This window comes from Nannospalax galili, unplaced genomic scaffold, assembly GCF_000622305.1.
Source record: "Nannospalax galili isolate Female #2095 unplaced genomic scaffold, S.galili_v1.0 scaffold180, whole genome shotgun sequence".
Taxonomy (NCBI): Eukaryota; Metazoa; Chordata; class Mammalia; order Rodentia; family Spalacidae; genus Nannospalax; species Nannospalax galili.
The window spans coordinates 837299-850401 of NW_008348199.1; the positions used below are offsets into that span (position 1 = coordinate 837299).

General features: G+C 49.0%; 1 pseudogene; it reads right to left on the reverse strand.

Annotated features, from left to right (window-relative positions):
• Window positions 1–2829: 2829 nt before the first annotated feature.
• LOC115072341 lies at window positions 2830–2990 on the reverse strand (annotated as a pseudogene).
• Window positions 2991–13103: the final 10113 nt, after the last annotated feature.

Below are 13103 nucleotides of genomic sequence, written 5' to 3' on the forward strand. Positions count from 1 at the left end.
TCAAGGCTACCCTGTGCTACATGAGACTCTGTCTCAAAAAGCAGAAACAAGGGGCTAGAGATAGTTCAGTAGTTAAGAGCACTGGCTGCTCTTTCAGAGGACTAGAACTCTGTTCCCAGTACCCACACAGTGACTCATAACCATCTGTAACTCCAGTTTCAGGGGATCTGACACCATCTTCTGGCCTCTGCAGGCAGTGCACACACATGGCGCACATACATACATGCAGACAATGCTCATATACATAAAATAAAAATAAGTAAATCTTTAAAATAAAAACAAAACAAAACAAAAGAAAATATACAGATATATTCCTGTTATTAATGATGGCTAGCCAGTCTCGAGACCACCAGCTCATCCCATAGGACTCTGACCAGGTCTCAGAAGGTACCAGTAGACAGTTTGCCTGGCCTCTGTCTACCAATGAGCTCCTTCCTAAGCTCCTAGCTCTCAGGGCTCCTGGGCTTGGTGAAGACAGCCAGTGCTCATGAAGTCCTAGCCGGATGTAGTCTTTCTCTTTGCCCCATCTGTCATCACGCACATGACCACCCTCTTCTGTCTTGCTGCTCTCCAAAGAGATGACTTCTGTTTGCTCAGTGGCTCTGTACTCTAATGACACCTTCCTTTCCTCCCCCACAGCCCACAGGCAAACTTGTGGATGATGATATAATAGGACTAGTAACAGGGAAGCCTTGCGAACACCCTGAGGCCAGGGATAAACCGGTGATAGCAGCTGTTTAAAATGTACTTATGGTCTTCCTTCCACCAAGGCCTGCGGCTGGCCTTGAGGAGCTGTTCCAGCTAGACCCATGTCCTGCCGGTTCACACAGGCCTCTGCTCTGGGCCAAAGTTTTCTTGCTCATCAAATTTCAGTGGCAATGGGCTAGTTGTGGCTGAAGGCAGGTCTGCGTTGGTAGCCCGGATGTCTCCTCGGAGAGCTCTGACACAGTGTCCTCTGGCAGGAGGACAGGTGAATCAAAATGTGGAAACTGCTGTAAAATACTCCTAAGGCAAAAACCTGGCAGAGACCAGCCTCAGGCAACATTCTGTGAGACAAAAGCTTTACAACGGTCTGCAGTTTTCATGAGCTTTCTTTTCTTTAATTTTTAAACATGTTTTTACACTTATTGTGTGTGTGTGTGTGTGTGTGTGTGTACACACGTGTGTCACAGCATGTGTGTGGACACTAGAGGACGACTTGTGGGGGGGTTGTCCTCTACTTTTTTTTACCACATGGGTTCTGGGGGTTGAACTCAGGTCATTAGACTTGGCAGCAAAGCACCTTTTACTGCTGAACCTTCCTTGACCCTTTCTCCGTTTCATTATTTTTTTTCTTACTGATCATCTTTCAAAAATTGGTAAAATATGCATAACATGAAACTTACTATTTTAATCATTTAAATGAAAGTGCACAATTGAGCGGCACAGAACTCAGTCACACTGTTGAACACAATCTCTACCATCCAGAACAGTCTCTTCTCCCTAAACTGAAATTCCCCAATCAACAGCTCTCCAATCCTGACAGCCCCAGTTCTATTTTCTGTCTCTATGCATTTGACTAATCTAAGCAGCTCACAGAGTGGAAGTTCATGGGACTTGTTTTTCTGATGCCTACCTACATGTATGTGCACTGTCCTCAGAGTTTACCCATGTTACAGTGTGTCAGAATCCCCTTCCTTTTTTATTTTTTTATGTTTTTTTTTAAATATTTTATTGGGCTGGAGAGATAGCTCAGCGGTCAAGAGCACTGGCTGCTCCTGCAGAGGACCAGGTTCAAATCCCAGCACCCACACGGTGACTGAAAAAAAAAAAATCTGTAACTCCAATTCCAGGGGAATCCGATGTCCTCTTCTGACCTCTGTGTGTATTGCACAACATAGGTGCACTTATTTTATTTATGTGTATGAATGTATTGCCTGCATTTTATGTGTATGAATGTATTGCCTGCATGTATGTAAGTGTACCCGTGTCATGCAATGCATACAGAGGTCAGAAGAGGGCATCAGATTCCCCTGGAACTGGAGTTATAGATGGTTGTTAGCTACCATGTGGGTGCTGGGAATCGAACCTGGGTCCTCTGCAAGAGTAGCCAATGCTCTAAACTGTTGAGTCATCTCTCTAGCCCCCCCTTTCTTTGAGATAGTGTCTCCCTGTAGCCACAGCTGACTTGGAAGTTGCTATGTAGACTAGGCTGGCCTCAATCTTACAGAGATCCACTTGCCTTTACCTCCTAAGTACTAGGATTAAGTGTTGGAGCCACCATCCCAGGCTCACCCTTCCTTTTTTTTTTTTTTTTTTTTTTTTTTTTTTTTTTTTAAAGTCTCCCAAGTCCCAGTTGACCTGGAAGTCACTATGTGGACCAGGCTGGCTTAATCTCACAGAGATCTGCCTGCCTCTGTCTCCTGGGGGCTGGGATTAAAGATGGGTGCCACATGCCTGCTCCCTTCCTTTTTAAAAAAAGATTAATTTTTATTTTTATTTATGTGTATGTGTATCGTGTGTGTGTGTGTGTGTGTGTGTGTGTGTGTGTGTGTGTGTGTGTGTATGTGTGTGTGATTGCCCTTGGAAGCCAGAAAAAGCTGTTAGGGATCCTTCAGAGTTAGAATTACAGGCAGTTGTGAGTCACCTGACGTAGGTGCTGGGAACCCAGGTTGTGTCCTCCAGCCCCCGAGAATTCCCTTCCTTTTTAAGGCTGAGCAATCTTCCGTGGTGTGTGTCACATTTTGTTCATCATTTCCTCTCTCAGTGAACACGTGGCTTGCTTCTGCCTTCTATGGACTGTGTCAGGTGATCTCTTTCTTTACATTTATTTATTTATTTTTGATACGCAATTGTATCCATAGAAATACCAGGTTTAATAGGCACCAAAGCCAAGAAAACCAATGATGCCAGATAGTGAATTTCTATCGCACTGTTCTTTGAGCACACCAGTCTTTACATTTATTGTGTGTGTGTGTGTGTGTGTGTGTGTGTGTGTGTGTGCCTGTGCATGCACATGGAGGCTAGAGAAGGACCAGGGTGTCATCCTCTGTCACTCTCAGCCTATTCCTTTGAGTCAGGGTCTCTCCATGACCCTGGGGCCCACATTTTCTTGACTAGGTTGAACACCAACAAGCCCCAGTGAGTCTCCTGTCTCTGCTCCCCTTGGAGCTGGGGTTACAGGTGTGTGCTTGACACCCAGGTTGTTATGTGGGTGCTGAGATCCTCATGACTGTGTGGCAAGTGCTCTTAACTAACCAGCTATCTCTTCAGCCCCTTGTTTTTTTGAGACAGGGATGCCCTATGTAGCCGTGGCCAGTCTGGAACTTGCTACACAGTCCAGGCTGACCTCAAACACATAGTGAGCCTACTGCCTTGGGAGTGCTGAGATTACAGGTATCAGTCACCATGCCCATCTGTATCAGATGATTTGATTTTGATGACTGCACGTCTGTATTTTATAAAAATTACTCCTAACCTATGCCTCGTTTTCCAAGAGAATCTGAGATTATATCCCTTTAAAAATATGCTTTCTTTAACTGCACATTTGGGCTCCTCCATAAGTCATAGGAGACATGCAAAACTATTTATTTACTGGTGTGTGTGCATGTGTGTGCGTGTGTGTGTGTGTGCAGGGTGTGTCAGAAGATGGAGTTAGGTGCCTCCTCTATACTCTTTGCCTATTCCTTTGAGGCAGGGTCTCTCCCTGAATCTGTTTCCTCAGCTAGACTGGAAGTCAGCAAGCTCCAGGGATCCTCCTGGCGCTGCCCCCTCTGGGCCGGGGTTACAGGTGTGTTCCAGAGACTGGCTTGGTATGTGGGTGCTGGGATCTGAACTGCAGTCCTCAGGATTGCTCAAAAAGCACTCTTAACCACCGAGCAATCTCTCCAGTTCCCCACAAAAGTTTTTAAAATGTGGGTGTGCAGTGACATTCATTGTGAGTCTGCAAAAGCAAGTTCTCAGGGAAGGAAGAGAACTGGGGCAGATGTCTGCTGAGCAGTCCTGGGGACCCGCGCGGGCCGGTGCCCGTGTCCGGCATTTCCCATCTTGCTTCATTCACACAAACAATTTGCAAGGTAGTAATTACCAGGTCCATTTTGCAGATGAGAAAACTGACACAGGTGAAGATCCTTCGGGAGGATCTGAGAGAGCCCCGAGAGCGGGCTCTCTTTTAGTGATTGAATGCCAGCTGCACTCCCTGGGGCTATTGTTTGTCCTGAAGAGAACAAAAGGCCTCTGGGTGAAAACCAGCTCAGGGCCTGTTCTGGAGCATCTCTGAGCCTCTGAGCCTCCCCATTGCCCTCAGCTAGGTAGCAGCAGTTGACATTGACCTGGAAGTGCCGTGTGGGGTGACGGCTCAGAGTTGTCTCTGAGTAGCTCACCATCATTCAGTGAGGGGGTCTTCCTTTTCAACCTCTACTTAGAAACATTCTGCTGCTGCCCACGGAACCCTGGAGTTCTGGTCTCCCAGTTTCTGCCTGACTGTCTCCCTTCCTATCCCTACTCCATCATGGCTGTCTCCTAAACATCAGATGCCCTTCCCCAGGATGCTGACCCCCAGCCGGCCTCCACTCCAATTGCACAGATCACCCAGAGCCCTCTGCTGCCCTGGTGCTATGACGGAGAGGAGGACTGGCAGGACAGCACACATGCATCTGACGAGGCTTCTCATTCTCTGAGGAGTGCCACAGAAGTCTGGAGTACAAAGCAAACGGAACTCCAAAATCCCAGCTAGGTCACAGGCTGTCAGACTTCTTGCTCAGCAGAGACATCAACACAGCGTAGCATATGTCCCCGCACCTTCTCCTGGGACAAACGCCACCAGCACGCCACCCTGGGACCCTGACGTTTCCTCTGTTATGATCTGGACTTGAGGGACAGTCCAGGGTGAGGATTCTGGAAGGTTCTACTGGCTCCTGCTAGGAGGTTCAGAAGAAATAGTTTCTACTAGGAGCTCCTCTAGTCTGGAGACACAGAGTAGAAGAAATAACAAGAATGATTCCTTGGTGTCAAACCAAACCCTCCAAACTGGGGTCAGGGTTGCCCCCCGCTCAGGGAGAAACAGTCCTCACTGTATGTACAGCAGAGTACCAGGTAGGAGAAAAGGGTGCTGGGACTGAGCTTCTATCACCAAGTGACTTTGCCTATAGAAATGCAGATTGAGTGTCACCTCTTAGGGTGAGCCAGGATCACCATGTGCTCTTGCACACTGGAGCAGTAACTGGGGCTAGGTGGTTGGGCATGGGCTTGGTGCTGACAGTGAGGGCCTCATGGGATGATAAGGACAGAAGGTGTTAGTAGACTGCCCTTGTAGCTTGCTCCCCTGATCACTTACACTTCCGGTTTAGGTTGTGGGAACGTCCCCCCACAGAGGCCATTGGCAGAGGTATTAGAAGCTCTTGGTCTCACCCTCCAGGTGACCCTTCCTTCCTTGGTCCAGTTCCATGACCCATGTTTCCTGCCATTCTGCCCTCCTTGACCCTTCTCCCTACCTCCCTTTCTGCCTGTCCCTCTCCGAGGCAAGCTGAGGATGTGCCAGTAGGTTGAGTGACAGAGGGAGGTTCTGTGCTTCCCTGCACTCCGGCTTCCCCACTCAGAGTGAGGTCTTCCCAGGCTGAGAGGGGAATGGTCATGAGATGCTAACCCCCCCGAGTTTTCCTACAGAGGGAGAACAGGAAGGAGATGGAGGTTGACAGAGTGTAGCGGCGTGTTAACCAGACAACAACCCTGGGCTGACCGCCTCCATTCCTTCTCCCCACCCAGCACCCACAGCTGCACCAGTTTGGAGCCTTAAGAAGCAGCAGAAGCCAAGCACAGGAGGAAAGGTAAATCAAATAATCAAGTCTGTTCTGGGACTATTTCCTCAACATCAGTGCTCTAACGGCGTTCAGGCTGCTGAAGGCTGGCTCCCTGGGGCCCCTGAGCCGACATGTGGTTTTATGGACCGTGAGGAGGTTTGTGGTGGTGGGTGTGTGAAGATCATGGGCACTGGCTCTCCGGAAGTGTTCCAGGACGCAGAGGGACTAGTCTAAGCCCCTGGGGAAGGCCTGACTCCTTCCAGCCTCGAGGCTAGGGACAACCTCTGACATGCTCACCACACAGGCAGGCGGCGACAAGATCATCAAGCTCTAGCATAGCTGCCCTTGAGGTCTGATGAATGTGCCGAGGCCCCTAACACACTGGCAGGTGTGTCCATGCTGGGGTCTGCACAGAAGCTGCCTGGCACCTTTCTGGGGGAGTGGGAGTCTGGCACCCTGCTCTCTGTAACCACCTCCCCTAGATGAATTACCTTCACACAATTAATTATACAATTATCTAGATGGGGTTGCGAAGAGCAACGATCAAATTGTCAAGATGGGCTGTGAGATAAGAGCATTTCTGCTGTACAGAGTGGAAAATATCCTTGTTCACTTCTGAGACCCTGTCTAGGGCAGCAGTGTGGCCTTGGGGCGAGGCTAGCTCAGCATGCCCTGATGGGCTTCGACTCAGGGCACTGTCACATGGCTGTCCTTAGCCAGCGGTTCCCCCTCTCCCAAGCAGCCTGGTGGCGCTGACATTACAGACAGGGTGCCATTTGGAGGGATGCTTTTCTGAGAACATGGTGATCCCAGGTTTGGGTCCAAGATCAGGGCCAGAGAGAACAGAGCCACTGTCAACTTGAGCTGCTGAGCACAGCCTGTCTTTCAAAGTAGGTAAAGTCTTCCAATGGGTAAAGTTTTCACAGAGCTAGGAGGGAGAGTCAATGCTTCAAGCCTAGAGTTGGGGAGACTAGAGACTGGGTCTGGCACAGATAGGTCTTTATCTTTTTAAATCCATTAGACTACCTGAGATCAGACTATCTGAACTTCTGAGCAATAGGAAGCCTCCCTAGAAGCCATCCTCCCACTGCTGGCTGCTCACATCAGCTATCACAGTGACATTGACAGTGACATTGAGGGCTGTCCAATGGTGTGGTGTATGTGCATTCTGTCCCTTGTCTGTTTGCAGTGCTTTGAATGTTTCCAGCTGAAGAACATTTCCAGAAAGGCTATTCTGCACCAGACACTGTCTGGAAGGAAATATAGAGTTCACAAAAATGAGCCCCTGACCCTGGTCCCTGGTGCTCCCTGCCTGGCAGAGACCAGTGCATAAGTGAACACATTTTTAAAATTTTATTTATTTTTATTTATTTTGTTTATAAGTGTATTGTCTGCAAATATGTAAGTGTGCCCATGTTGTGCAGTACCCATGGAGGTCAGAAGAGGGAGTCAGATCCCCTGGAACTGGAGTTACAGATGGTTGTTAGCCATCATGTGGGTGTTGAGAACCAAACCTGGGTCCTCTACAAGTGCAACCAGTGCTCTTAACTGCTGAGTCATCTCCCCAGCCCCTAAATAGATATTTATGGCCATTACAAATCCTCCTGACATCTCGCTCCTTCCACTGCCTGTCCACACTGGATGGTAATAAACTGTGCCAGCTCACTGTTCTGAACAGAGACCATGAGATCCCACAGGTTTATACATGACAGCACATGGATCATTGTATCCTCACACCCACCTGTGAAGAGATGTGTTTGCTTTCATTTTGTAGCAGAGGAAACCTAGGCATCTGAAACCTGATGTTAGGTGCCTGAGGCCACAGAGCCAGAGTGGCTAGACTCGAGCCTACAAACTCCAGAGCGGTTGTGTTATGTTATGTTGTACCATCTCAGCTTATCATGATGTCATCTCTTCACACTGCAATTTAACTCCTGACACCTCAAGGGCAGAGTGTAGGTGCTGGGTACTCTGGTTTGCTTTGTAAATGCCTTTCAACCTTGATGTATTGAGACAATTTTCTCTCTGAGGAGGACTAGGCCATATCCATCTCTTCCTTCTAAGGTCCTAATGACAAACCAAAGTTTGATTCCACCGCCATTTCCCCTGGGAAACTCCGTAAGTTTTTTGTGCTTACTTACAGAGCATGGGTGACCCCCAAATGGCCACTCTGGTCTGCACCATGGTGACTTCCCCAGGGCTGTGTAGATGAAGCCCCCACTTCCCTAGTCTTTCCCAGTCTATATACTGTACCCCTCTAGACCATGTGCAATTAGGGCAGAATTGTATTTAATTAGTTAGGAGTGGCTGGATACTCAGGTGAACGTCCCGTGACCTTGCCCCCTCTTCCCTGTATGAGGGAACGGCAACACCCCACATCAGCTGTGATGATCTCTTGTAAGCAGGCACAGCTGAACTCAGGAGGATAGTGGCTATTTAGTTCAGACGGGAATGCTGTACAAAATGTGTATTTGACTTTTTTGCTTGTTCGTTTTTTGTTGTTTGTTGACTGGGTCTCCCTAGTCCCAGTCTGCCTGGAAGTCACTATGTGGACCAGGCTGGCCTCGATCTCAAAGAGATCCTCCTGCCCCTGCCTCCCAAGGGCTGGGTTTAAAGTTGCATACCACCATGCCTGGAGTGTTTTTTTTGAGACAGTCTCCCTGTAGCCTCAGCTGGCCTAGAACTTGCATATAGAACAGGCTGACCTTGATCTCACAAAGATCAACCTGCCTCTGCCTCCTGAGAGCTGGGATCAAGAACCCACACTTGGCTTATATTTGAAATTTTTAATATAATATTAGAAAAGAAAAAAATACACCTAATTTCAGGTGGTTTTTCACTGAACACCTGAGAACCTTGCTGGGCCTTGGAAAAGCAGCCTCATCACCTTGGGTCCAGTTGACCGGATGGTTCCCCTGTGTGTGTTAACATTGGTCTCTCAAGGACACCAGGTAGCCTGGGCACCCCTGCCTCATACCAGAGTGCCTGTGTTCGGTTATATGGGTTGCCTTCTGTTGGGGTTTGCATACTAAATGTGTCTCAAAAGGTCCTGTGTTGAAGGTCTGGTCCCCAGTGCACAGTGTTCAGTGGTGGGGACTTTGGGAGGTGGATCATGAGGGTTGTGAGCTCATCAAAGGAGTCATCCATTGAAGGATAACTTAATGGTCCATTGGGAAGTGGTAAGAACTTCAGGAGGTGGGGCCTAGGTAAAGTAGGTCATTGGGGGAGTGTGTTTGAGGGGTCTATTTTATCCAGGGTTTTCTTCCCTCCTGTCTCTCTCTTTGCTTCCTGGTGTCCATGAAAGGAGCAACTGCCATGATTCCACTTCATCACAGGCCTAGAAGCAATGGAGCCAATGGGACATGGGCTGAGATCTCTGACACTGTGAGCCTAAATAAATCTTCTCTCAGGTATTTCATAACAGCAACTAACACAGCTTCCCTCTAAGCCTGTAGCTTTGTTTGGCTAGAGTAGTATCATGGAACTTTCTGGAAGCTTCCTTTCCAGTTCATTCCATGAGATCAGCAAAAAGATTCAACGTGGTGTCATGTTTATTTTCTAGTGCTGCTTATAAACTGCAAGTACTTACCAGGGCAATTCAGAAGAACATGACACATGCCTTTAATCCAAGTACTCGGGAGGCAAAGACAGGCAGAGCTCTGTGAGTTTGAGGCCAGCCTGGTCTACAAAGCAAGTTTCGGGCCAGCTGGAGCTACAGGGAAACCCTGTCTCAAAAAGATTAAAAAAAAAAAAAAAAAGATTCACTATTGTTGGGGACCTAGGGGCATCTCCAGCTCCCACTGGGTGGGCCCTGACAATGTATTTGCAAGAATAATTGAGTACTTATGGATTGATCAAGGGCTCAATACAGAGTGTGATATGAAATGTGGACAGCTAGGGAGGGTCTGAGTCCTGCGTAGATGAAGAAATGGAGACCTGGGGCTGACGCCCTGCCAGACTCCTGGAGTTCATTTGTGAACTTTAGCTGCCATGACTCATCTGTCATTTATCTTTACTTCAGAAGATCAAGGACACTAAGGTCACCTACGTAGGCAGCACTTCACAGTTTGCAAAGGCCTCTTGTATAGATCTCTCTGGTATTCCTCACCACCATCTTGGAATTATAGTCTCCACTTAGAGATGCAGGAACAGGCTAGGAAGACAGCAGTGACTCCTGTCTGTCCTGCCACTGGGTACAGTTGTCTCTGACTCTGGATCAGGTAGGGTCAGCACTCTGTTCTCTTCCTCCGACTGGGCAGCTCCTTCAGCTGCTCTCCTGCCCTAGGGAGAAGGTCCCTGATTAGCATCTTGGGACACAGGATCATCTGCAAGCCAATCAATGTCAGGAGGGTTGGCTCTGTCCACCAATGGCAGCTCCCACACTAACTGCTACTAATAGTGTGGGAGTGGGGCTGGAGAGACAGCTCAGAGGGCAAAACCCTAGATTCCATGTAGGAAGGATGGGGTGCCTGTAATTCTAGCACAGGGAGGCAGAGACATGGATCCCTGGGGCCTGCTCGCCAGCCAGTGGAGCCTACTTGGAAAGACCCTGTCTCGAAAAACAAGGTGGATAGTGACCGAGGAATGACACCTGAGGTTGACCTCTGGCTTCCATGTACTCGTGTATATGCATGCACACATATATGTGCACACACAGTGTGGAAGTACCTTTCTCTGAAACAGCTAGTGCTTCAGCTCTCCAGCCCAGGCCCACTCAACTCTTGGGAAGGAGAGGGATCCCAGGAGTCCCCTTTGATGAGCCTGGGGGTGGCAGGCTTGGCTCTCAGATGACCTGCCAGGACCCACACATCTTCCATAGTCTGCCCTTCCTCCTTTAAGTTCCCATTTAAAAAATATTTATTATTCATCTACGTGTATATGTACATCCGTATGCACGTATGTGCATGTGTGTGAGTGCCCACAGAAGGAATAAGATCCCCTGGAGCTGGAGTTACAGGAGGTTATAAGCTACCTGACATGGGTGCTCAGAGGTGAACTCTAGTCTTTTATAAAAGCAGCAAGTGCTCTTAACCATTGAGCCATCTTGCCAGCCCTGAGGTTCCCAGGTGAACTCTAGTCTTTTATAAAAGCAGCAAGTGCTCTTAACCATTGAGCCATCTTGCCAGCCCTGAGGTTCCCATTTTTGTGAACAACCCCAACCTCTCATCCCCACCAAGACTCCTCCACCTCCTCGGCATGGAGAGCTGTTTAGTGTACTATATATGTACCTTGTTCCTGACATGGCTCCCTGGACTGTCCAGCCCCATACAGGGTCATCCCCTTCCTCCCGTCAAGTTGCCAAGACCTTAACAGCCCTAGTGCTAAGGTGGCTAGGCATGGCTTGGACAAACCAGTCACCAGAAAACTGACCTCAGAAACACTGGGCAAGGATGGGTCTATGTTCTGGAGAATTGGAGTATACCAAGTAGAATCAACCAGAACATCCACCTTGGCATCCCTAGGAAGGTAAGTACTGGTGTGGGCTAAGATCTCAGCAAGGGTCAAGGGCCCAGGACAAGAGGTTCTGAATGCAAGTGGCACCCAAGCCTGAGACAGTATCAGAGACCTGGGTACAAAGGAGTCTGGGATGAGGCCTGGTTCACCAATAAGTTCAGCTGGCCTGGATCTGGTCTGATACGGGTTACAGAGGTTCAGGGCCAAATAGCCTGAGTTTGAACCCATCTCTGTCTTCAAAAGGCTGTGTGAGCTTGGGCAACTGAATTTCCTCTCTGAGCCCTCTGTGTCTGTCTGGAGGTTAGGCCTGAGCATGGTGAGCACCTGGTAGGGCTGGACATGGGGCATACATAAGACATTGCTTCTCACAGGGCAGTTGTGTGCCGTAGTGTTGGGGACCCCTGCTGTCTGGGTCGCAGTCTCTCCATGTCCGGATAGCCTAAGGGGCTCGGCGTTTCTATGCAGAGACTCCCCTTTCCAGCAGGGCGCCTTCCTACTCTCTTCCTGACTCACCTTTTGAAGTGCCCGTCACAGATACATATCCTCCGGCATGAAACTGCCAGGTTTTCCTGTGTGATAATCAGGCAATGTCTGACAGCCTGGCAGAAGCCCACCACCACATGTAAATGGGGCATCCTACAAAGCACCTATCAACTAAGGCTTTTGCTACTGCCTCCACACTATAAATATCCTAGTTTCCCCCTAATAAATCGGAGCTGAATCACTAAGATCTGGAGCTGAGCTAAATCACTGAATAAAGGAGCTGTATCACTGAGTCAGACAGAGCTGTATGCTGTGTCTTACTGCCTACGATTCAGCCTCTCCGGAGGGGGCTGTCCCTTCTGCTTTCGCCGTTCCCGCACCTCCCCACGTGATCTGGCGGATCGCGTACCTCGAGGGAGTGCCCGGTAGCTTGGAACGGAACTTGCCTCTGCTTTCACCGTTCCCGCACCTCCCCACGTGATCTGGCGGCCGGCGGATCGCGTACCTCGAGGGAGTGCCCGGTAGCTTGGAACGGAACTTGCCTGGAAGCGAGTCGCCAACATCCAGTAGACGCCGAGAGCCAGGGACCCGAGCAGCAACGCGGTGCACGGGACCCGCCCATACCGTAGTTCAAATGCGTCTCCTGAAAGTTCACGTTGGAAATTTTATCCCCGGATGCCAGTGGGATTTAGAGTACTTACCCCTTTAGAAGGGGATTAGGGTTAGATGAGGTCATTTGGGGCTCCATGATGGGATTAACAAGTTGATTAGAAGAGAGACCTGAGCTAGTACGCTTGCTTCCCTATACCAGATGATGCCCTGCCATGTTATGAGGGGGCAGGGAGGCCCTTACTGAATACCAAGCCAGCACTTGACCCTCCCAATCTCTAGTATCATAAGCCAAACAATATATATTCTTTGTAAGTAGCCCAGCCTCGTGTATTTTGTTACAGCAATAAGACAGTATGACACTGGAGACAGTGAGAGCAAGAAGCTTCTATAATACACAAGCTAGGCCCCACCTGGAACTCTGGGGCTAGTAGGAGCTTTGACATCACCTTAGTGGAGATTCCCAGTCCCCTGAGCTACCAAGAGCCTCTTCTTGAAAGAGTCAGGCCATCAAGAGGACCACAAAGGTTTATTTTCCACTTGTGAGGGAAGTTGGCTGCGGGGTCGAGAAACTCAGCCCACCCCCATGAACATGCCAGGCCACACACAAACCTCACAGTCTGCGTCTTTACCAAGGGAGCTTCCTTTGAACAGAACTGCAATCTACTTCCTAAGTGCTCCCAGAGGCAAGCTGTCAGTTGCTTCTAGGGATAATTTATTGTATGTTTATTTATGTACCACTCTACAGCAGCCGTGAACTTAGAACATACAAAATCCACT